This window comes from Chelon labrosus (genome assembly GCF_963514085.1).
Source record: "Chelon labrosus genome assembly, chromosome: 17".
In the NCBI taxonomy this organism is placed as follows: domain Eukaryota; kingdom Metazoa; phylum Chordata; class Actinopteri; order Mugiliformes; family Mugilidae; genus Chelon; species Chelon labrosus.
The window spans coordinates 11042732-11067079 of NC_140350.1; the positions used below are offsets into that span (position 1 = coordinate 11042732).

General features: G+C 40.5%; 1 protein-coding gene across 1 annotated transcript in view; it reads right to left on the reverse strand.

The window, feature by feature from the left end:
* Nucleotides 1–24348, reverse strand: part of ntm (neurotrimin) — a gene marked incomplete at its 5' end in the record, with an annotated part of 356763 nt that overhangs the window by 135161 nt on the left and 197254 nt on the right. The window lies entirely within an intron of this gene.

A 24348-nucleotide genomic window follows, 5' to 3' on the forward strand; every position in this document is an offset into this window, starting at 1 on the left:
CCTTGGCCCACTGGTGACTCTGACAAAACGTACCAAATCACCACCACAGTTATTAGGATTCACCCTTATGAGGGTTATGAATACCCTTATGAAATCTCATGGCCGTAATTGATTCAGAGGCATTTTGTTTTTCAAAACACATGTAATAATGCAACATAACACAGTCTGATGTGTGTGTTAGAAAAGCCTTAGATCCATTTGTTTAAACTGATCTATTTGGTCTTCATGAGTGGAAGCTGGCCTTCTTGATTCATTCAGTTCATCTTATAAAGTGAACTGCATTGGCAACCATTTTATTAAAAGGGCAATGGGATGCTTATTTCTCAAATTCATCTATTTTCTGTAACCGCTTGTCCTCTGGAGGGTCACTGGGGGGGCTGGAGCCTATCTGAGCTGTCACAGGGCAATGAGCAAGAGGCGGGGTGCACAGGTCGCCAATCTGTCGTAGGGCTAACACAGAGAGACGGACAACCACACCAATTGATAACAATCATGTCTTTGGATGGTGGGAGGAAGCCAGTTGCAGTAATTTACATTGCTGCATTTAACAAACTTTTCGTAGTGTAGTTTGCTTAGCTCGGATATGTTAGCAAAGCGCTCAGAGACATCCGGCAGTGGTGACGCCAGCTCTCTGTGGAAAATATGCTCTAGCTGTTAAGGTCACGCTAGAGCTGTTGCTCCTCTCTTCCGCAGTCTATCAATAGTCTTCACATCACTGCCTGAAAATAGTGAGGGCAAGGCTACATTTTCAAAGTGTCATTTAATGTCTTAATTTGTTTTCTCCTCCTCCGTCTGCCCTTCACCATTGTGCTGCACAGGACAGACTTTCCTAGAGTTGAAAAAAAAGGTTTTCCTTTTAGTTTTTCCCTCCGAGGGGGTTGCTTGCTGTACAAATGGTTCTTATATCACAATTGATTTTTTAGACTTTCCACCAGGCATACGTTTTGACAGTATTTAGCTCCGATTACAGTGGATTGTGATTCAGCAAATTCTCTGCGACGTTCATCCAAGCAGTTCGCAGCGGAACAGGCGTAATAGAGGTGAAAAGACAATCACAGAAAAGATTGTATTTGTTTACGGTGATCAAAAAAAAAATGCTCTTACAAGTCAAAATATTTCCATGCATTTGGCATTTTACTATGTAAGCACGTTGAAGGCAACTTTTGGGTTTTTTTAGGTTAAAAGCAGAAGACATAAATACACCAGGGTTTGCATTTAACAGGCAAAATGCACCTCTGAGCAAAGTGCTGCCAGAGTATCTTCCTGCAGTTAAATAAACACGTAATTGCTGGTTTGATAAGAGCTGCTACAAATTTCCTGTCATTATTTCATTGATCCAGGCTCTCGAGCTGGACATTTTCCATGGCTGAATTCATTTGAAGCAAATCAAATGTTCATAACCCCCTCTCATTTCAACACAAATACATAAATATAGCCCCCAACCGCCATGACAATGGTTTAGATTATTTCTTGGAAGCAGCTGCATTAAAAGGACAATCTAGCCTATTTTTATTTAACTGTGAATATCGACAGCCCATACCCTACGCAGGTCCTAACTGCACGTCACAGCTGCGCAGACCACAAGAGTGCGATTGGTCCGCTTGGCAGTAGCGTGTTTCCGCTTTAGTACTTCCAGCTGCTTCTCCATCTCCGCGATTGATTGTTTTGGATCAATAAAGATGGAACAGATCGAGGAAAGGTTAATTGAGGAAGTTTGGAGATACAAACAATCGTATGACTTCGGTGAAAGTTCAGCCATTGTTGAAAGTGAAGCAGGAAATAGAAAAAGTTGATGCAGTGGCTATGGCAACGGCGCAGACCCCCACGCAGACCCCCACGCAGACCCCCACGCAGACCCTAACTTCACATTCTTATGACTCGTCTTTGGCAAAATTTTGGCCAAAGTTTCAGTCGCCATTGTTGAAAGCGCAGCAGGAAATGGAAAGAGGAAACAGAAATGAACCCAACTGGCAGAAAAGACACAGTGCCAACTAGTGTTTGGGTGGCGTTTTTACAGAGCGAGCCAGGCGGACGAGCTTGCAGGTATAAATGGATCGCACCGGCGTAGGCTACATGCGTAGGTTACGGCGTCTATGTCCCACAGAGGTATAAACCATGCTTAAGACAGCAAACTAGGTGAATATGAGTCTTGTAATGTGAATATGTAGAGTAAAAATATTCATTGTTGCTGATGACTTCACTTCTCCTGTAGCTACTGTACGCACAGCAAACAATAAAATGTTCAAGCCTCTATGGTACAATGTTGCCTCCATGCAACATAACCTATTTATTGTTATTTTTTTTTCTCTAATAAAATGAGACACCCATATAATTGGTCGATGTTATCTCAGGGGAGAAAAACTCGAATACTAACCAATGTAAATGCAGAGTACAGTGTTGTGAGGCAACACTGTACACTAATGGAATCACATATCAGACTAGAAGTATAGGTATATTTTATTAGGAAAGACAAATGACTAAATGAGAATATGTAAACTTTGAACTTCTGAACATGTTATATAATGCAGGGGATAAATCCCTGCCGTTTTTATAGCATTTCAAAAACGATCCGCTTCCGTCCAAAAAGTCAACTGGCCTGTTTGTGTTGAAAGAAAGGCGGAGATGCAAATACCCAGGTTGTACAGCCTTCCTAAAATGGGGAAGTTGTCACAGGTATAGCAAGGAAGGCTGGACCCAAGCGTAAGACACACAGTCAGGAGAGGCCGGATGAACAGCTCCAAGTCAATTCACTGATTACTTACAAAAATAAAGAACTAAAGGTGCTGCAAAGGTAAACAGGCAGAATCCAAAGCACAAATCCAACTAAAGGTGAAACCCAGTCCAAAGAGAAAGAATAGAGGAAGACAGGCTGGAACAACAGTGCATAGACCAAGACATAACGTACACCTAATGGCCTCTTACTTTATGTCTTTCAAAGTAAAAAAAAAGAAAAAAAAAGTCCAAAACTCGATATCACGACAGCCATGCTCAGAATGCGCTAACTACCCAATTTTTTTCTGTTGAGTAGAATTTGTTTGTTTGTGTAAATGCAGATCCTTGCGTGTGTGTGCGTGTGTATGCTTGTAGATTAGATGGACATTAGGATAATGTTATAATGATTTGTACCAGAGGGAGTTAAATGTACATCTTTTTAGGCTAATTCATCAAGATTATTCAGGAAAAATTGCCTTAAAACCCACAATAACGGTACACTTTGATCGGTCTTCACAGAAAGTTTAAAGACACGGTAGTGTTAACCAGCTAACACCTGATTGTCTCCCTCTTGTTGTATTGACAGCCTTATAGCGTAAGTGGAAACTCTGAACCTCAATGTAAAAATTCTGGAGGAAAAGAAAATGAAATTACAACCCTCAAAAACAATTTATGCATCTTTCCAAATTTGCTCCCCCACTTCAACAAATAACCGGGTGTCAAGGCGTATCAACCACACTTATCGTATTAACATAATTATTGACTTTTTTTTTTTTTTTTTACATGTATAAATAGTGGTTGCTGAACAGCTCAAAACTAAATTTCTGGGGGGTAAGGTGTAATGGCCCTTAAATCAATGAACACCTCTCTGCATAATCCAATTCACTTCAACTGCACTGCATACTGAATGGAGAGTGTGTGATACAATGAATTAAAAATGAAACTCCTCTAACATTTGGATATTTTTGGTTGGTATAAATTCAGGTATTGGGCAACATTCAGAAAACACTGTATGACATTACAACATAGTAAAATTTAGTGCAGAAACACCCTGTATTTAAGGCTCTTTTAAAGTACTGTGGGACTTAGACGCCGTAACCTACGCACATAGCCTACGGCAGTGCGAGCCATTTATGCTTGTGCGCTCGTCATTCTGGCTCTCTCTGTAAAAACGCCACCCAAACACTAGTCGGCGCTGTGTCTTTTTTTTGCCATTAAATTTTTGTTTCTGCTTCCTGTTTCACTTTCCACTTCCTTGTGCTTTCAACAATGGTGACTGAAACTCACACCAGTCACACATACAACCGGTGACTAATACTTCCTACAAAAGTCCTACAAATACTACTTAAATCTCCAAGCCTCCTCAGTTGACCTTCCCTTGATGGGTTCAGTCATTGTTGATCCAAAACAATCAATTAAAAAATTTGCAGCGATGAAGAAGCAGCCGGAAATAGTAAAGCGGAAACACGCTACTGCTAATCACGCTCTTGCAGTGTGCGTCACGTGATGCGTAGTTACATTTCCGGGGAAGTGCACATCCTGCGAAGGTGTTAGGGTCTGCGTGGAGTCATGCTGTAGCTAAAGCGTCAAACTGATGCTGCAATATAAGCCGCGCATTAATGTAAATCATGCTGCTTGGAAACGTGTGCTACTCTGTGTGTGATTCAGGTTCTGTGTGGTACCAGGAGTCCTCTCGACAGGTCAAAGTAAGTTTGATTTGTAATTTGTCTTTAAACTGGCCTAATTTAACCCAATGACGAAAACCTAATTCTCCATCTCCACATATATAGTTGACAGAAATATCCCGAGGGAGCGCTGCACCTTCAAACCTCCATACCAAGGTCTTTTATAAGGTAGTGAAGTGATACTTGACAAACCCTCATTAGGTTGCCCTTCTTTCTAAGTCGAATGCACTTTTACTGCTTTTAGCTCGTTCCCTGCAATGCCCGAAAGGGAGCCATTTCTTAGAAGTTAAAGTCTGTGCTCAATAGCTGAGCATTTGAATTCTGACAAAGTCTCTTTTCTCGAGCGTTGGATTCATTAAAATGAGTGCTACAACAGATTACAATTCTCAGGCTACAGCTCCTTCTCTGCTACCCCTCTGCATGCCAAACCCAACTTAAGTGTCACTGTCATAAATATTTGAGTGGAACATTTGTTTGTGTCTTTGTTGCAATCACTCATGTTAACGTGGACTACAGCTTTCCTGTCAAGATAAGTCTGTCTCTCCGGGATCCAGTCCTTGACTTACGGGTGAATGATCAACACCCTCGTCAATGACAGGTAATTCAAAAGAAATGCTTTAATTAGTCTTTTTTTTCTACCACGGCAGCAGTGACTGTTACATCACTTATGTGTCGAGCTCTCACCACGAAACATTGTTCTTGTGATGACAGGGATATACAGTTTATACTGCCCTACAAAAGCAAAAACTAAAAGGCATAAAACGCAGTTACTGCATATTTGATCGATACTGAGAATAGTTTTTTTGACTTCAATGTCTATGCCATCTGCCATAGGTCTACATAAATGGCTAAATACAACACACTGCAAAAACTTTTTTGTTGTCATTGTTCAAGACTGTTGACCTCACCAATTGCTCTGTGGTAATGACAATAACTGATCCAGACTCGCACGAAGATTTTACTCAGAAAATCAACCTGAAATACCAAAATTGAAGTGAACAATAACAGGATTTTGGACCCTCATTTATTTGGTATTTGCAGTCAACAGATATCTTTCTTTGTTTTTCAGAAGGGTTCCCAAATAATCCCCGTGGATCACTTTATTCTCTCTGACCTCTTTCGCAATAATTAACTTGGCAAGCGATAATCGACTAGACAAACAGACGGACGTTTTAGTTGAATGGCAAACACCTGCGACTTGCCCACATGCACAGGTTTAGCCAAGCAAAGTGAAGCAAAGTGCTGGAAATGAGAGTACACCAAATCAATATTTATTAAAATGCATTTTTTTTGCAGGTTTTGTGCAAGATGTAGAGTCTCTCCTGAGGCCAGCTTTAGAGCAGGTGCACTTTAATGCATATCTCCGTGTTTAAAGTTAAAACAGAGTGTCTGTACTGATGTCACTCTGGGTTCCTCTATATTCTGATAAACCCCGGGGGTTCCCAGGGGGATGCCAACCTTGGTTTTGAAGAACGGTAAGGAAATGCTGATGTGCTGAGTTGTGCTGGTGCTTTTTGCAAAGCACAGGTCATGGCCTGGCTTTTTCACTGACTAGTAGAATGGCTTCTGGCTTAATAGGACCACATTCAAGGCCTCAAAGCTGAAGACATAAATCGTACGTTGCCGCATTATATTGTGCAAGGGACAGCGAGTTCATGTTTGCAAGCACACAGCTTGTAATGCGATGTTGAGAAAAGGCAGTATTTTCAGGAATTTAGAAGCAGAAAGGCCTTATGACCCCATACACTTCAGAACAGCCCCCCTTCCAAATCCCAATGATAATGAGCTTGGATTTCATACTAGATTTCACCGTATGACACAGGGGGCATTGAGGTCAGCAGTGGCTGTCTTGCTCCGTTACCCGTTGTTGATAAGCAGCTTCAAATATCTCCAGCAGGGAGAAATGTTAGCCTTGTTTTTTCTTACTTGGGCTTGAATTGATCTGGCGGCGCAAGTTGGCAGGATGATCAAGTGCCTCGTTAAGTAGAAGAGGAATTAGGTCTGAGTGTGTCAGATAGGAGAAAGTCGTGGCTGCCCCCCGGGGGCATCTGTGTGGTTTCCCATCGCATGACACCTGTGCACTCAGAATGAGCTGTGCTTGCTCCTGTTACTGGGACATCTTTCCTTAAAGGCAACCCGGCCAAGGAGCAGGCGTTCATTGGACTGGTTTGTGTGGAGGGCAGAAGAGTGGGCACTTAAAGGCACAAAAATAGGTTTTACATGAAGATTAACAGATTCATTTACACATACCGTAACGTTGTTTTATAATATTGTGCACTAATTGAGCACTTTTAACATCTAAATAGGTTTTCCAGGAAACTCTAAATGGTTAAAATGGAAACTGAAATGTGGTGGACAGGAGGGGTGGGGGATTAATGTAAGATTAATACCAGGCACCACTGCGGGTCACAGGTCTCCCGCATCCTCGGTAAGACTCACTGAGCTCGATTTAGAGGAGGTTTGTCTGGTACTCCCATTCAACAAGGCAGCATCCATTATTTCTACCCCGCTGTTATTGGTAACATTAACCGTGCGGTCTATATCGGCTGCTATCTCGCAACACAGATACTGAAGCAAATTCTCTCGGCAATAAAAACATCACCAAGACTTTCTTTTATTTAAGCGCAACAATTTCCAGACCAGCTGCACACCGCAACGTTACCAGGAGTAAAATGAACAGACGTTCATATTGTTGAGAAAATGATGCACGGGGAAAAACCACCTTACAGACTATTTGAAGGAATAACTATTGGGCGCACATTTTTGAACTTGAGGACTAGATCTACTAGGTCTGCTGCTGCTGACTGCATAATTGGCTGTCGTGAATATTTCTGAAGTACATGGAAATAAAACCCCTTGTTTCTGTTTGAAGCAAACAAGCAAGTTGGCTCTAACAAGACGGAAAGACGAGGCCAGGCAGTGAGGACAACTATCCCTGATTGTTCTTCCAGTTATCTGACCTCAGATGCGAACACAGAGGCAATGGGGACGGCCAGCAGAGCCTGGTGCACAGCCGTTCCTGCTCTGTGCATCTTGGGCTGACATCAGACGTCAGTAAGGAGGCTCAATCCAAATTTGACAGTGCAAAAGCTGCTTACAGACGACTGAGTTCTACAGAACATGTACTACTGGTTAACAAGGGAGTTTATATCCTAAAATCAACCACATGGCTATAGCGATCTTTGCTAACATTTTAGTACATAGCTATATAAGGAATAGATAGAATTGTGTATACTAAATATATACTAATACTATATTTCTGTGATGTGATACACACTTTTAAAATCAGACAAATTTTATTTTCCATTTGATAAACCTTTTCCAACTATTTCATTTCAGTTTTTTTAAATGCCCAATGGCTTCTTTCATTAATTTCAATGAGTGCATATTAGTTCTTATTCGCTCAACTCACCACATGGTCACATTCAACTGCTGAATGGACTGTATTCTTTGTGTGGCACTGTATTATTCTCCAGACCTGTCCTCATAATTAAAGCCGTGTGAGAAAGCCCGATAATGGTGAAATGAACTACTAACTTTAAATAACCCACTGGAACTTGATATGGCATTTGAACACGGTCCGATTGTTTAAAAGGTTACGACACGGGGAATTAGAATAATCAGCAGAATTTAACATTCACCGAGTTAGATGTATAATATGTGTGGTGGAGAAAATTAAGGGTATTCCCGCATTACTGACAAGATAGGCGGAGAATAAAAACCCTTGCACACAGGCACAACTGGAAGAGTCCGAAAATGAACTTAATATTTAATCCCAAACCATATTCTCATCAAAGTTCAGCCACCATTGAACACACAACGTCATGCTACTAACCTAGAAATATGAATTTCACTGGATGGGGTAGCCACTTAATCTCAGTCAATGGGAAATGACAAGAACCAAATGAGCCATTTTACTGTATAATGATAGTAACCATGATGATATCAACAACAGTGCTGAGGTTGACTGCCTGACAAGGACTAATGACACAGTCCAAGGGCACTGCAATTAAAAGGACATCATTATTAGCTACAGGTCCGTCATTCTTGGCGCTCTTTTAAAGTGAGTGTGAAACAGATTAATATACCATTCTGCTGAGGACGTATTAAAAACAGGAAAAAAGAAATGTGCTGGGTTACCGCTGCAATCATCCGTGTGCAAACATCCTACCGCAAGATGATATTTAAAGATACAAACTCACTAAATGACTCATTACCAAGGCCTTAAGTCTCCAAAAGCAACAGGCACAATCCATTATAAATTAAATGGGGGGAGAAATGGAGGGGAGAGGGATTTATTCTGTCTTGTAATTTACTCAGAAACGTGGAGAACTACCAAGGATGCATTCCAACACCCCAAACGTACACATCATCAGTAGTCATTACAGGGTGAATTTCCTGGGGGAGGTCACACATGTTGCAGAGATAACAAGCTCTCCTCGCTGTCCCTGGCAGTAATAATGTATAAGCCACAGCGCATCTACCTCTGGGTAGTGCAACTGATACCCGACTCTTGGCTTTTTATTTCCAGCTTTAGAGGAGAAAAGACACTGCAATCCTTGTTTGACAAGGAAACTAGCTTTGGCTGTCAGAGCTCAATGGCATTGCACACATAACATCTATCTTTTATTACTTGCAGATACAAGGAAGCAGAACACTTTTTCTGAGCCCTCTTTTTTCTCTCTCTCTCTCTCTCTATCTACATTCTCAATACGCTAAGTACATGCTCCTCTTCCCATAACCTTGGCCCAATTTATTTCTTTCTCTCTGCTTTGCTGGCTCTTGGCATTTCCAGCGGGGTGAGAGGTCACGCTGGAGCTCAATTAAAAATATGAAGCTATGTGCAATCTCTCCGCAATCGATCCAAAAACAAAGTCAACCCAAGGTGACTTTCAACAGTTGTGTTTCATAATGATGCCAGACTATTCTGAGCTGATCACAGCTACATCCAACTCGGCGAGCTGACGCGATCCCTAACAAAACTGTCAATAAGACGGGATATCTGGAAATGAACGCAACCCAACACAGAACCAGTTTGACCCCCTTGTTTATCAGATCATGTAAGCATCTTTTTCAGCATTTCCATTATTTTTTTGGAAACTGTATTGCAGTGCTGCCCTTGCACCTATTGCGTTACGTCAATGTAAATGATTTGAATTCCCTTGCATAGCAGGGAGTGTTGAAGGTGTCTTTGAAGAGATCAAAGAGAAATGTGTCGTCAGAATGAGAGATGTCGACCTGTGTGGGTTGGCGGGTGGTTGAGAAGGTGATCCTTGGATTCTGGATGGATCACAGAGACCGAGGTGCACGTTTGTCCCCTCTAGACACATCAAAAAACAGCCTCCGCCATAGGAACTAATTTAATTTGATGTCCCTTCCTTGGTAAAGGTTTCACGGCGCTGATAGATACCGGTCTGGTTTCTTCGTCTGAGATCTCGGCTCAGAGCGGGAGCGAATTTACATGAAAGTGTTCCCCCTGCACGCAGTTATTAGACAATATGTAAAGTGGAGGTGGGTAAGTCAAGGTGACAGAGAGGGAGAATTACAATTCAAGGTGCATAGCAACACAGGCGGCCATTTCGCAGATGAAGAACTTCTTGTATGTCAGAAAGTCATCAGGGGCTGTTGTTGCTGCCGCTGCAATGGATTGCTGAACGCAGTCATGCAGAGGAAAGTCACCTGCACTAAGTAACAACTCCAGGAACTGTAAAGGTCACTGGGACTAAATGCACACAAGTAAGAACAGATGGATCTGATGCTGGAGTTTATTACCTTATCATTAAACTAAGTGTTAGGTCCTTAAGAAGAAAAAAAGAAGCTTAGAAAAAAAGGCAACGGTTACAAATATATATATAATTATGGAAATGAGTGAAGTTGAACATTAAAGTCTTGTCTCTTTAATATATCTATCAGACTTTGAAATGCAGCAAGACATAGATATAATAAAGTATACCAGTGTACTGGGAGCTCTTTTCAGTTTTGCCTTTTGAATCAACTTGATGCCTCACTTCTGTCCTAATATGGCTTCCAAAACCCCTCAGAATAACATATTAATACTCTCTGCGACATTTGTTCTTTTTTCCCCCTGTTTTGCCAATAGCAGATCATTTTGTTCCACCATTCAACCATAATCACTGTATACGATTCTGTTACATGAAAGGAAAAGCCCTGAGGCAATGGTGCCTTTGTTCCAAATTTACATAACAACTCCTCATTACATCTGAAACTGTAAATCACAAATTCCTCATGTCTACACAAACCACAGTCAGCATTTTGATTTCAAGCAAATGTGCAATTATGAAATGAGACACGCCATATGGCTTAGTGGGCTGTGGACCGTTTGCCCGGTATCAGTGATATCACCACGTGAATGTTGTTTAATTCATGACCCATCGAGGTCCACAGCCTCACTATTGGCTAATAGTCTCATGGTATGGGTGGCGGAATTTAGCTTACTTACTTTATTCAAATGATGATTCATCATTGAACTGGTTTACTTGAGAGTTTGCTGAGAGTTTCCTGTATTGCTGGCCTGTTCTTGTTCTTGATATTGTTTAACTTTAACAACTGAGAACAGCTTTGCAGCACAGATGGGGAAACTGGACTGAGAGACCAGATCTAAGCAGCTGAGAAGAAAAATAAATAAATAAATGCAGTATATTGTATCAACTTTGACCTGCTGTATTGATTATTTCAGTTTTTCTATCCAATGTGGGATTCTCACCAATACAGCTTGATTCTTATAAAATGGTTTAAGCATTAAATAATCTGGCTATATAGCCAAGAGATTGGCTTGTTTCAGCATAGCAGCCCAAAGAGCTCTGTCTGCTTTTCAGTTTTAAAGTGAGTAATCAGAGCCAAGAGGACGTTTTTATCTTGTCTTGCATTAGCTGTCTAACCCTAACCATAAGATAATCATGATGGGTTATAACTAGTAGTTGTCGCTAAGTATAATCCAGGGTTTACAATATCAGTGCTCTTGTGTGGCTGCACTACTGATAAAATCCAAGTTATATTAAACATGAATAATTAATGAACAAAAAATACTTGTACTGTATAGATACTAAGTTGGATGTTTGCCATTGCTAGAAATATGGCTTCATAAGAAAATTCAAACTGGCAGGTAAACACAGAAATACAGTTTCTCTTTGTCCAGAACACAAAAAGACATACAGCACACACGCACAAAACCCATTTTTGCAGCCCACAGTCTCGGACATCTCGGTTCCATACAATGTTTGTGACAGTGACATGACAGCATTCTTTTATGACTCCCTTATATTCCCCTACAGTGACAGCAAGGGAATGGAGAGAGCTGTCAGGAATCATGGAGAGGAATTCCTGTCAAGCATTACCCTGAGGCTTCCCCTCCCTCATGTCAAGATAGATAACCGCTAGTACCTCATAGGAAGCAGAGAGAGATGGCAAGGGAGACAGAGACAGAACGAAAGAGAAAAACAGTCAGACAAAAAAGTGCCATGAAAACTTCTAGGAGGGATAGATTATGTCATTTGTTCTAGATAAGACCGCATGTGAAAAAAAAGAGAAACTAAAGACAGACTTATGGAAGTGTTTGCATCACTTGATCCTCTGTGATATCAGAAACATTTAATGGTAACCTTTTATAAGCTGTCTGTTTTTATACCTGTATGCTTAGGATTCGAGCTCTGCCATAGCCTGATGTAGCCAGACTCAATTTTTATCAGAATATTAGTCTGGTAACACTCCATTGGGATTTTATTATGGGGTGTTTCAACAGATACAGAGAGGGGGAAAAAATGCTGCATGCTATTGGATATTCCTGTCAGAGCAACAAAGTGTATGATATTAAGCGATTTTTGCATTCTTGACAAATGCCTTTATTGCTGTTAAATGCTTGTCCTTTTAAAAGTTATTCCGCTTCAGACGGCAGCCATTTTGCTGTAAACAAAGTCAGTTCTATGGTGCAAAGGTGAGGTGTATGACTATATCGCTGTTACTCCTCTGTCCATCACTGCATAAAGTCCACAAAAAAAAAAATGCCCACAAAAATTCCAACAGAGCTCGGTGTATGAGCGGTCGTTAGCAACCTTTTTAAGAATAAGCCTCTCACATACACGTCAAATGCAATGCTCATATACATGTGTAAAACACGAGTTGTGATGGGCCAAAATATTGCTTAGTAGCCCGTTGTTTCGTTTAGGCTACTTGCAGTCTGTTGAACAGACATCAACTTCCAGTTAAAATGAAACTGAAACACCTTCTGGTTTTACTGTATGTGAGAGCATCTGACATGTGTATATGAGAGCGTTTGACATGTGTATGTGAGAGCATCTGACATGTGCATATGAGAGCGTTTGACATGTGTAAGTGAGGGCATTTGACGTGTGTGTGAGAGAAATTGACGTGTGTATGAGAGCGTTTGACATGTGTATGTGAGAGCATCTGATATGTGTATATGAGAGCGTTTGACATGTGTATGTGAGAGCATTTGAACTCTTTCAGCAGAGATAATTGGAATTAGATTTCCTGCGGATTTATTTGTCATTGTCATCACCATATTTGTGGAATTCGTGGACATTGTGGTCAAAGATGCCCTCAGCTTTGTACATACACTGAAATGCTAGACCAGAGGGTAAAGTGCTTCGCCTCTGTCAGCATGGACTCTGTACACTCTTGCTGGGAACATTCACTCTAATGTGGGTTCAGCAACAGACTGAATGAACTTTAGCTACTAGTGTTTTGTACTTCACAGAAAATTGGCTACGTAGACCGATGGCGGATTCTGCTCTGCAGTTGGCAACTTCCAACACCACGCCAGCAGACTGCCACACAGAACGTTCAGTCAAGATGAAAGGTGTTTTCACATCATAAGTATTCCCGGAGTAATCAGGATTTCTTTTAATATATAATTGCTTGTAATTGCATAGTTAGGTTTTTGTTATAACTTTGAATGAGCTCTTGCATCATAATGAGCTAAAATACTTATTTTAAATGAATGAGGAACTCTGATAGAGAAAAAATGCCTTGATTACCATGGTGTTTTTCTGAACCAGTATATCTGACGTTGTCCTAAAACCAGACATTTTACATATTTACTTGTGTTGACTGTTTGTTTGTTTTTTCCTTTTTAATTTTCTCAGATTTCCTTGCTTTTCTACAAATGTCTTTCATTTATAATTTGATTACAGCAGGATTTTAAGCTTCAGTTTGAGGTAAATTGCTGCCTTTAAGTCATCATCCCACTGCATGGGACAGTGAGTAAAGGGAACAATCCCAAATTTAAAAAAGGTGGTAGTATTACACATCAGTGCAGTCGATTAACTAGGTGTTGCTATTGGCAAACAGCAGCTGATATTTGTATGCCCATTATCAGACAGCCAAACTATCAGTTTTAGTTACATTACCCTTGGCACCAGAGAGCCATCTGAATATCATACAGAAGAACAGGAACTATCCTTTCACTTCTCTCCGTACTCATCGCCAAACAGCAAACGGGTCAATAACCCATCATTACAGAGCTTCACACTTCACTGGCTGCAAATTGACTGCCTGAAGGATTAAGGAGAAAGGCAATGATGCCAATGCTGAAGATGAGACAACATTGCTCATCTTCTCTACCGACTAAAAAACCCTGGCTTCTCTGAAAATATTGGAACTTGACTAAATAAAAAGAAAGCAGCGGTACATTATATAATCCTGTAATTCAGGGCATATTTGATAAAGTGGGAGGGTTCTATCAATGTATAATCTAAAAGTATAGCAAGTTTGAGTTGCTGTACTTTTAGCATGAGTTTATATTGACTTCAGTATCAAAGTTTCTGAGAAAATGTTTGTCAGATGTGTTGTTATATAATTCCTATATTACGTTTATCACTTTACTAAATTATTCTTTATTAAGAATAAGGTTTCCCGTCAGTACTGAAAGCATTGCCCCTACCCCACGTATCACACGTACAATTGTTTCTTGTGTTTTGTACATCTTGTAAAATAGACATCTTGTAATACTGATTAAAAATGTTCTTTTTCTAATGTTCTGGTATTCATTTGATATAGATACTATAAAGAAAATATATAAATACTATTTCATTATTATTTACATCATTATTTCACACTTTTCAGCATCAACTCCAAAAGGTTTTAATACAGATACATCCATATCTGTCCTCAAGGAATATTGTCAGCCACTTCATCACTGTAATAACGCCATTAAGATTCAATATGGACTCAATGTACTCATATGTGTGTTCATCACATCCCGGAACGAAGAGGCAACCCATCATCCCAGCCTCTGTGTCAAAGTGCAGCTGACACCTATCCGTTATGTGTCTTTTCAAGCCCATGATTACAAATCTAAAGCTCACGTCTTTTTCTTTTCTTTTTTTCATACCATGAAGAAAGGCAGCTGTTTTGAGGATGGAGGAAGAAGTAATATTTCATTTTGGGGAGACAATTTGAAAGGAAAGAAAAGAGAAGTAACGTCAGTCAATGCAGTTTTGGTACAGCGGCATATCCCACGGGAAGTCGGAGGGAGTGGCAGCGGATGGAGCTGTTTCTGATTCACAGATACGGTTTTATTATCTCTTTGAATCCCCAACAAGGTGCTGGCTGGCTGGCGTGGATGCCTGGCGGTCTAGCTGGGCCTGATGGGGCTAATGGAATTCGAATGCCGCAGCCTCATCTCTCTGTTGTGATGGCCGGGTGACAGGCCCTGATGGATCGCTGGAGCCGAAGGTTTGCCTGACAGTCACGCTCGGTTGATGAATTGTGAAATGAGACAGATATACAAAAGCTGTGGGCAGCCCAGACCTGGACTGACCCCCAACACACACTCCCACCTCCTCGGTCAAATGGTATGCTATGACAGTGAAAGCAGAAACGCGCGCATCCATCTTACTCCCTGACTTGTTGCTAGGGTAATGTGGGCGGCTCCACTGGGCGCCACGGAGACACAGGGCCAAACCTTGGGACCTGGCCAAGTTTTGAAGTCTTTTAATGATGGAGCTCTGGTTATCTGTCATGTTGACATTTCTCCTGAATCCCCTTCTGACATGAGCATGTCATCTACTCCACACTGGCTCTCACATCTGCAGGTACACCAAAATACCTCAGATTCCTGCAACAAGTTTTCTCATGGAGATGTGGTGGCCACCCCTAGTAATTACAGATGAGACAACCTACTCTTTTTCTGTGAATGTCCTGGTTTTCTTCCAGTTAAAACCAGGCAATCTAATGTGAACAGCAACATACTATACATGTAGGTAGGAACCAAAACATTCAATGAACTAACTTAAAGGTGCCAGGCAAACAACTATCAGTGAGTTACTGTGATACTGACTGGAACTTGAGGTTAATATCGGGGAAGTTCTGAAATTACGAAGGGCTGCAGGGAATATTTTACCCCCCACCTCACGCCTGAAATACTAATCCTGACTTTAAACAGTCTGAGAGACAGTGGTTTTAGAAAAGCACCACCACCACCGACAAAAATAAGGTTAAACAGTGTTACTTAGAAGGCCTACATTTCCACAGAGCCTGTTGGTGAAACTGGTCTCTCTTCTTTTATAGGAGTGGACAAGGAGGTGAGAAGTGCTAATGCATAACATTTATTTAAAAAAAAAAAATAATGATAATAATGGATGGTGATGGGACCGAGTCTACCAGAGGGCTGTCTCCAGCTATAATTACAGAGTCTCTCATCATAATCATAAAAGGCATAATTTAACAGTTTGATCGTGTTGCTTTTATTAGCCACTCTGAGCAGATGGCGGTTGAAGCCTCCTGGATGTTTTTTTTTTTTTTTTTTCAAGCTGAGGGCCGAGGATTAATGGAAATAAGATCTGTGGGATGTTAAAAAAAAAAAAAAAAAAGTAATAACAAACCTGGTGGCTTTCTAGGCCTGCATGTTTATATAAGGCATAAACTTTCTGCTTAATTACTGCCCTCATTCCCTTCATCTATGTGTTAATCTATCACTGCCACCCCTGGGTGTTCATGTGACCTGTAACTGTGGTCAAATTCTGTGAAGTGCTAAGAGCTGTCTTCGTGAGTGTTTACTTTGTGCTCCTCTATTCTGCTCTCTCTTTCTCTCTCCTGAACATTTGCCATTTCTTTGGATCTTTTACAGACACATACAGTAGAAGCAGGGCGCAGCAGTGCTAATTTCCTTTTGGTTCACACAATCGCTGGTCTCATTTGCGTCATTTCTGAGTCTGTTATAATGAAGGAACTGTACATTACCCAATAGAGAGGTTGATATCAAAGAGCATAGAGTTTTTAAGGTGAATAGCAGTCCAACATAGCCCTGTTTTATTAAAACTTAATACATTTTTAGTTTTTAAAAAAATAATTCTTAATAAAAATAATGAATTCTCACATTTGCTTCTGTAACTTTCAGTAGTTTTGGCATGTCTCTTTGTCTTATTGTAAAAATACAATAAAAAAAAAGAAATATTTGATGTTCTGTTACGCTTGATCTTCCTCACACTGATCTTTATAAGAGAATTTTTTTTATTTTTAACACATTTATCCTTTTGCAAGAGGAGCCAGCTTCCAATCAAAGAGCATTATTTTATACACGGCTAGGGAAAGAAAAACAGGGGAGCAGCAGCTTGGCCGCTGACTACGGCGCTCCACTGCAACATAAATCTGTTTGGGAAATGCCAGAAGTCGCTATGTCCTCTTAGTGAAGGAAAATGACCGAATGGCTAAACGAAAAACCCACTGAACTGCAGCATGACAAGGGTATTGGTTTAGCCCACCTGAGGGTGTACTTGTTTTTCTGAGATTAGTGAGATCACAGGTGCACGGTAAAGTACAGTTTTGCAAACAGGATATCACAGTTGTGTTTATTCAAGGATGCAGCCTAGTAGTGTAGACGGAAGGATGGAGCTGGTACACTGACTGACTCCATGCTAAACACAAACACAGTTCCTTGACACTGAATTTTAGATTCTAAACTGATCTACCACACCCGCAGCTGGTGAAATGGTTACCTTCAGGTGTCATCGACGCTCTGTGCCCAAAACATAGTTGTGATGTGTGCCAGGCAGTAACTGAGAGCCAGAGTTGGGTTTTAAAAAGCAGGTAGGCTGTCATTCGCTCACATTTGAAGTTTGAATGTCTTGATCTTTTCTGAACTGTTCTTTCATCAGCATGCAGCTTTCGTCTGCTAAAACATGTCTGCGCATCGTGTTCGGTGTCAGCCAAGTCGTCAACAGCATTCAAGTTAGCCGAGTAAATGAAGGCAGGGAATAACTTCCCACCGGAGCTGATGAAAATTTGATGAAATATATAAGAAGGGGGAATTCAAGAAGAGAACTGGGGGGAATACGGCGGTTTGGACGACAGTTCAATTATTGTAGTGGATGGGATGGCAACCTGACCCTTCATCTGCATGCTGGGCGAGATGATATTAACCGTGATCGCCGTACCTCATCCGCCAGGTCCCGGTAAAAATGCTCAGCGAAGGACATTCGTCATTTATTACAACTCATCCAATGGTATGAGTTGTCCTAGTTTCACTTGTGCTTTCACCTGATCAATGCCCTGTGCAAATAAGGAAGGACAAATCAGGCATTGATGTCTGATGAGAACAGTTGCCGGGATGGGACGATGGGAGACTGATATCTTTATAAGAGGATTTGTCAGATTGGGTTTCACGTTGTGAGGACAGGAGAGGATGGAGAGGCACATGCCCTCTATCAAGACACTTTAATGAGGATCATCTGCTCTCAAAGGGTCTGGGGACAAGGATGAGGGCATGTAATACTCCAGAGGGATAGGGAGAGTTTAAGGGCTCCAGTGACGAGTTATAGTTAGGCTAAAGGGCATGCACACACACGCAGGCACACACTCACATACCCTTCACTCCCGTAGACAAACCACAGAACCAGAGAAGGAGGCAATCATGCAGTAATTTTTTTTTTTCTCACACAGATACCTTTATGCACAACCTCTGATGAAAATAATTACAGAGGTTGGGGGGTTCAAGCCCAAACACAAAATCTCCATAATGCTAACATGAACATGAGGAACCTAATTTCAAGTCCTGCCCTAACTGAAACATTTTTTCTTTTTTTCTAATACCTAATCATTGTTGAGTCTCCGACAAAATAAATGGGCCATAGTAAAAATACCACTGACCAGTGGTATAATGTGACTAGTAGGTAACGCACACTCTGGGAACAGAGCTTCCTGTTTACACTGTACAGACGCCATCAAATGCGTATAAATACACTGAATATGTAGTCGACGCTTGAAAAGAGACCCTATAGCTCCGTTGAACGTTCAGTTCTTTTAGTTTATTTACTCACCAAAAGACTTAGACAAAGAAATCAAGACATTCTTCCCAAAACTGTATCTTAAAATATAGTCACATTAGAAACAATTGTAGGACCTAATCTATATTTGAAATTTTTCTCCTTCACATACACGTGATTATTCTCTCTGCCCAAAAAGTATAGTGTACGTATAGTATAGTATAGTAAGGTAGAATGTATAAAAAGAATGCTAGAAATATACAAATATAAATAAACTATATACAGTATGTAGAAAATATACACACGTGTATATAAACAATATACAAATTACAAAGATATAAGTGTATATATTAATATGTGCAATAAATATGGATATGAACATATGAGGTAATACGTATGTATAGCTATTGTGTACAGTATATCATAGTGACATATATATATATATATATCAGTAACCGTAAAGTTCTGTAACGCATGTAGAGACAATTTGAATTGTTACTGATATATTTAAAGCAAAGAATTAATTGAATGAATATCCTGATCTCGTACCGTGCTTTCGCTCCCCAAAAAAACTGTGAAAACATCCGATTTTACACTGAAGATGTCTGGGAACAGGAATGTCTACCAAAAAGCAATTAATGCTGCCCGGAGCTAGGTATTCAAAACACCATGTTTGCTTAGAAATCACAAGATCGAGGTTCATACAATTGTGTAGCTAAGTCTCCCCCAACTGTGAGAATACCACCCCAGAGGGATCAATTAAAAGCCTGATGCATAATCTCTCTGAGCATGGGGAAGAACAGAAAACACTGGATATTCATGAAGAACTTGAGTGGGTGGCAGTTTTGACAGTTATGATGGTGGGTGGCAGTGGGGTGAGAAATGGCTTATCACGTTTATTTCACCTCTTGTCTCTTATTGAGACACAACAAACTGGCCTGTTTGCACAAATGCTGAGCTGGGACAAAGGGGCATGTGGCAACACTGCTGATTCATGTAAAAATGCACCCATTCACAGAATATTGTAACAAAATATATTTTTTTTATCCAACTCACTGGAGGTATTGATACTTTTCCATTTCAATTTCCGTAGCAATTTTCTCTTCAGTTGCACTTAGCAGGTTGACCCTTTGGAAGGGACTCCAACACTATCAGCTCGATTTGTTAGCTTGTCTCAGTCCAAGAAGCGTATCCATGAAAACGTTTGGCAATCTTTTTATGGAGCTGCTGCAGTCAAACGGACCGCTCTGAAGAATTCACTTGGTTCCGCATTACTTAAGAGAGAAGTGGCTATCCACATTCAATAGCGCTGAAGAGAAGGGAAGGCATGAGCAACTTTTGTGATTTCGCTGTTGTTCAGGTGAATGGGTAGAAATCCACAGAAACTGTCCCGACGACGCACACCGTTCAAATATTTGTTATGGGACAAATTTGCCTCAAACAACACCACAATGGAGAGGTGTGAAATCATACCACACTTGTGTGGCACACACAGCCAAACAGCAATTGAGTGGACAGAGATTCTGGCGGAGAGTGTGTGGCGCATCAGTATAGACGAATCAGTCTTCTTTCACTGACAGAATGTGGTATAAGGACTGGTATATGAATTAACTTTACGAATGAAATTATAATCCATGTGTCAGTTTAGCCTCTTGACATGAGTGGTACAGTGATACTGTCATATCTCAAAGTGGGCTGTTGACAATTCAAATGATCATCAATCTGATCAGTGCATTAATTATGTTGGGTATTAATGTACTGTTCAAATCCTAAAACATTGACGGGGTATAGCAGTTTCACAAAAGTCGTACTTTTTTCCTCATTTGAATGCAAACTAATGCAGCAAGGTGCTCCACAATCTGATCAAAGTGTACAGTGTAGGAGGCATTTGTATCTGACAGAAATATCATATCTACAATGATATTTCTGTCAGATTCGAGTTCTTGGCATTATGTGAGAAAGGAGACAAGCTCCGGTGACACAACATGTCCCGTGTTGAAAGTCATTAACAGTGAAAGGTAATGTTTATGCTGCCAATTTGGGCTTGATCAGTCTATCAATAGAATCATATTCTCCTGTTATTACAGTGTGGTTGAGAAGCTACATTATGCAGCACTGTCCACCCACGGTTTTCTATTTGACATATGAAAAATATGCTATAGACAGGAAGCATAGCAAAACATTATATTGCATTATTATATAACATAATTTCTATTACAAACTATATTACATGTCCACTCATCAATGAATGTGTCGAGAACATCAGTTTCATAGAATCACTTCAACAGATAACGTTTTAATGTATTGGTTTTGTTTGAATTAGAGCTGTCAGCCGATATATAATCACGATTAATTACACGATTTCCATGATTTCTGCTTAAAGGAATTTTTTTGTTTGTTTTTTGAATTTTTTTGAATTTTTGCTACTTTAAGTTTGATGTTTTGTAATAAATACTTTTATCACTATAAAAGTGGACAAATATGCTTGCATTATGCAAATGTATGATGTTATTATTGCAACAGTCCACAATAAAGACAAGAATATTCTCCAGAATAAGCCAGTCACCCACGTTGCTATCTTTGTTGTAAGTTTAATGCTTGTTCAGTTGTCTAGGTGTGTTGCACTTCAGCCAGCGTGTTCTCTGATGTTGAAGTTGAACTTCAGAAAACCTGTTTCTTTACCCATTTCGGCTCATTTGAGTCTGCTTGTTCTCTTTTTTAGGGATTTAATTTGGTCAGTTTTGACACTGCAGGGTGTAATACTGCCCTCTGCAGGTTAAAATTATTTACTATGACTGCACTTCAGATTCTGCTTGCTTTCCACAGTGTTACTGCTGCACCAAGTGCTGACTGATTTTGCAAACCATTGTGCATGCGCTAATCGCACAATAAAAATACAGACTGAATTAATTACAAAAAACAAACAAGTATATTTGACAATAACCTCAAAATCAAACTCTGGCGCATATATTTTTGCCTGAAACCAAAAACATTTACAAATTTTGTTTTCGAGGTATCCTAATTCATTTCCATTAACATAATTTTCATAATTTCTGCTCAGTTATGTAAACAGTTTCTCACTGTCCTGCCCAGCATCCACTTACTGCTGACTTTTAAAACCAGAACAAGAACAGCTTGACATAGGACAGCACCAGTAGCTCTAACTACTGCATGGACAGGAAACAAAATCAGATAACAGGTAATGTTGCAGTAAATTGCATAGTCAGGCATATGCTGGCTATTCCCCCAAGAACACATGTGGCGTCCCAAGAGTTCTGGGAGGGTGATCTGCTGCATGAGAGTTAGCCAGCTGTGGCTTAGCCATATGTTTTGATGTCATTAAAGGGAATGCCCTGGTTATACCTGATGTACCACACTGATTTTTATTTATTTATTTATTTATTTACAACCAGCAGAATCATTTCAGTGCATTTCAGCATGCATTATAGCCGAGAAAATATGCTGAATAAATGTTGCAAGTGATTTTAAAGTTAATGCCATATCTGTTCTGAAAACAACAAGGCAGTACAATGTGCAATAAATATTTCTAGGTCGCATTTTATGTATTTAATTGTGTGCCAAATATTAAAACTCTACTAAGAGACAGCTGATGGATGCTTAAGACACATATGTACACAACTATGTTAAAAAGCTTCTATCACCTGTACATATGTATGCACAAATCGTTCACAGGTTGTGTTTCATGATACATAATTGGCTATGTTGTGTTATGTCACCCACCATTTATTATGTGTACATCAGGTATGACTGCTTGACAAAATATTCTCCCTTGAGTCGTGCTGCTACCCACTGCACATGTGAATGCTGACATGGGCTTCTGTTACACCTACAGTTGCCGTCAGCAACGTCGTGTCCGTCACAGCACTCTTTATATAAATACATATGGGCAAAAAGTTCCAGCAGAGTGTCTCTGCAGTCTCTATAGCATGTCTGGGGAATATTATTAGGCTCTAGAAAGTCAAATGTCCTCAGCTGGAGAGAGCCTTTTGGCTAGCAGGATCCTGCTTTCACTACTTGGTATGCAGAGACTGAGATGTGTGTTGTTCATGGGCTGGAAAACTCTCCTCTCTCTCTGTCTCTCTGTCTCTCTCCCTCTCTCTAGGCTAATTGACTGTAATGGAATTGCCAGAGACAATCTTGAGAGCAGACTTAATTGATAAAGAAAATCATGGTAATGAAAAAAAGACGGGAAGGTGACAGAACTTGGAGGCTTTTGTCGAGTCCTGATGACATTTCCCTCTATCTTTGTGAAAATAATTGCATCTGCCTCTGTGCATATGAGATTGGAGAAGTTGAGTGTGGCGATGTTGTGGGCCTGTCTGTCTTGTGTGCGTGCGGGGGTGTGGGTTGCGGTGGCAGTGTTGACTGTAGGGCCTGTGAAGGTGCACTTGTATCCCCCCTGAAATGTCCTTCAGCAAACAGCAAATGTTTTAAACAAACAGCAAGATTTCACCCAGAAGCAAAGGACAGCTGTTTAACATGTACTCGACCATCTGACTCCGCCGTCATCAGATACATTTCTAAAATGAATCCTCTCTCGCTGTCAAGCGATTTTCTGTGACATCAAGCTGTGCTCACACGCTGAGGAGACTGTGAGGATATAGCACAAAGACGCCCTGCTGTCACCGTAAGAGATATGCTCTTCTTCTACATATCATGTATTAAGAGACCTACTTAACAATGATTGATTGAGCAAAGAAAAATAATTGAGCACTCTTTATTTCTGATGCACTTTCCTGCTAGGGGGTGAACAACTTCGGATTTTTTGAAGTCGACTAATATGTGGAGTCGACGTCAACTAGTCGATGACGCAGTAGAAAGTAATGCTCTGCAACAATGAAATCAATGTTCTTGACCTGAATACATATTGTAAAAAGAAGCTACGGAGGCTTTTCTGCAAGGTAACTGAAGCTTGAGCGGGGGCTACTGTCGGCCGTAGCCCACGTCAACGCCATAAACACCGTCAGCCTGCCACTAGTATGCGGCTTTCCCTTGGCAAGAAAAACAAAGAAAAAGAAAACACGCTCTACATCCACAGCAACACTGTCAACTAACAGAATACAACACAACTGAACATAAACACAAGAGCTTATTAATACTGTGCGGTTCAGATATGTTTAGCCAGTATTTTTGACACCGTTAATAGCATTTAATAATACTTCACAGCGTGTTGTAAGATAATGTAGCCGGCATAAAAAAAAAAAAAGCGGTATATCTCCGAATCCTTTTCTGTGTATAGCAGCTACAGTCTAATAACATTAGACAATGAAATTTACCAGCAATTTTGCAGCCTCCTCTCTGTTGCCGCAGGACATTTAGTCAAGTCGGTAATTGATTTTTGCCGAGAGGATTTGGACTGTTCTTCTGCGACTGTTCCTTTTGTTGTATTTCAGGACTGACTTACATATTCTGTACGTCACGGCAGAATGGGCTAAATTGTGAGTGAAGCATTTCCACACACTCGATGAACCGCCACTAGTTTGCTGGAATGTCCCACTGGGCTCCTCACCTGTCTTCTCCGACGCGTCCATGTTGTTATTGTCACATGATCGCCGACTAGTCGGCTTCCTGCTTCAAGTGTCACAGCACAGCAGCAAAGTCGACTAGCGGACTTGTGGTACAACCCTTATTTCTTTCTTTCTGCATATATATGTAATGTAAATGAGTTATAATGTAGCTTTGGGTGAGCA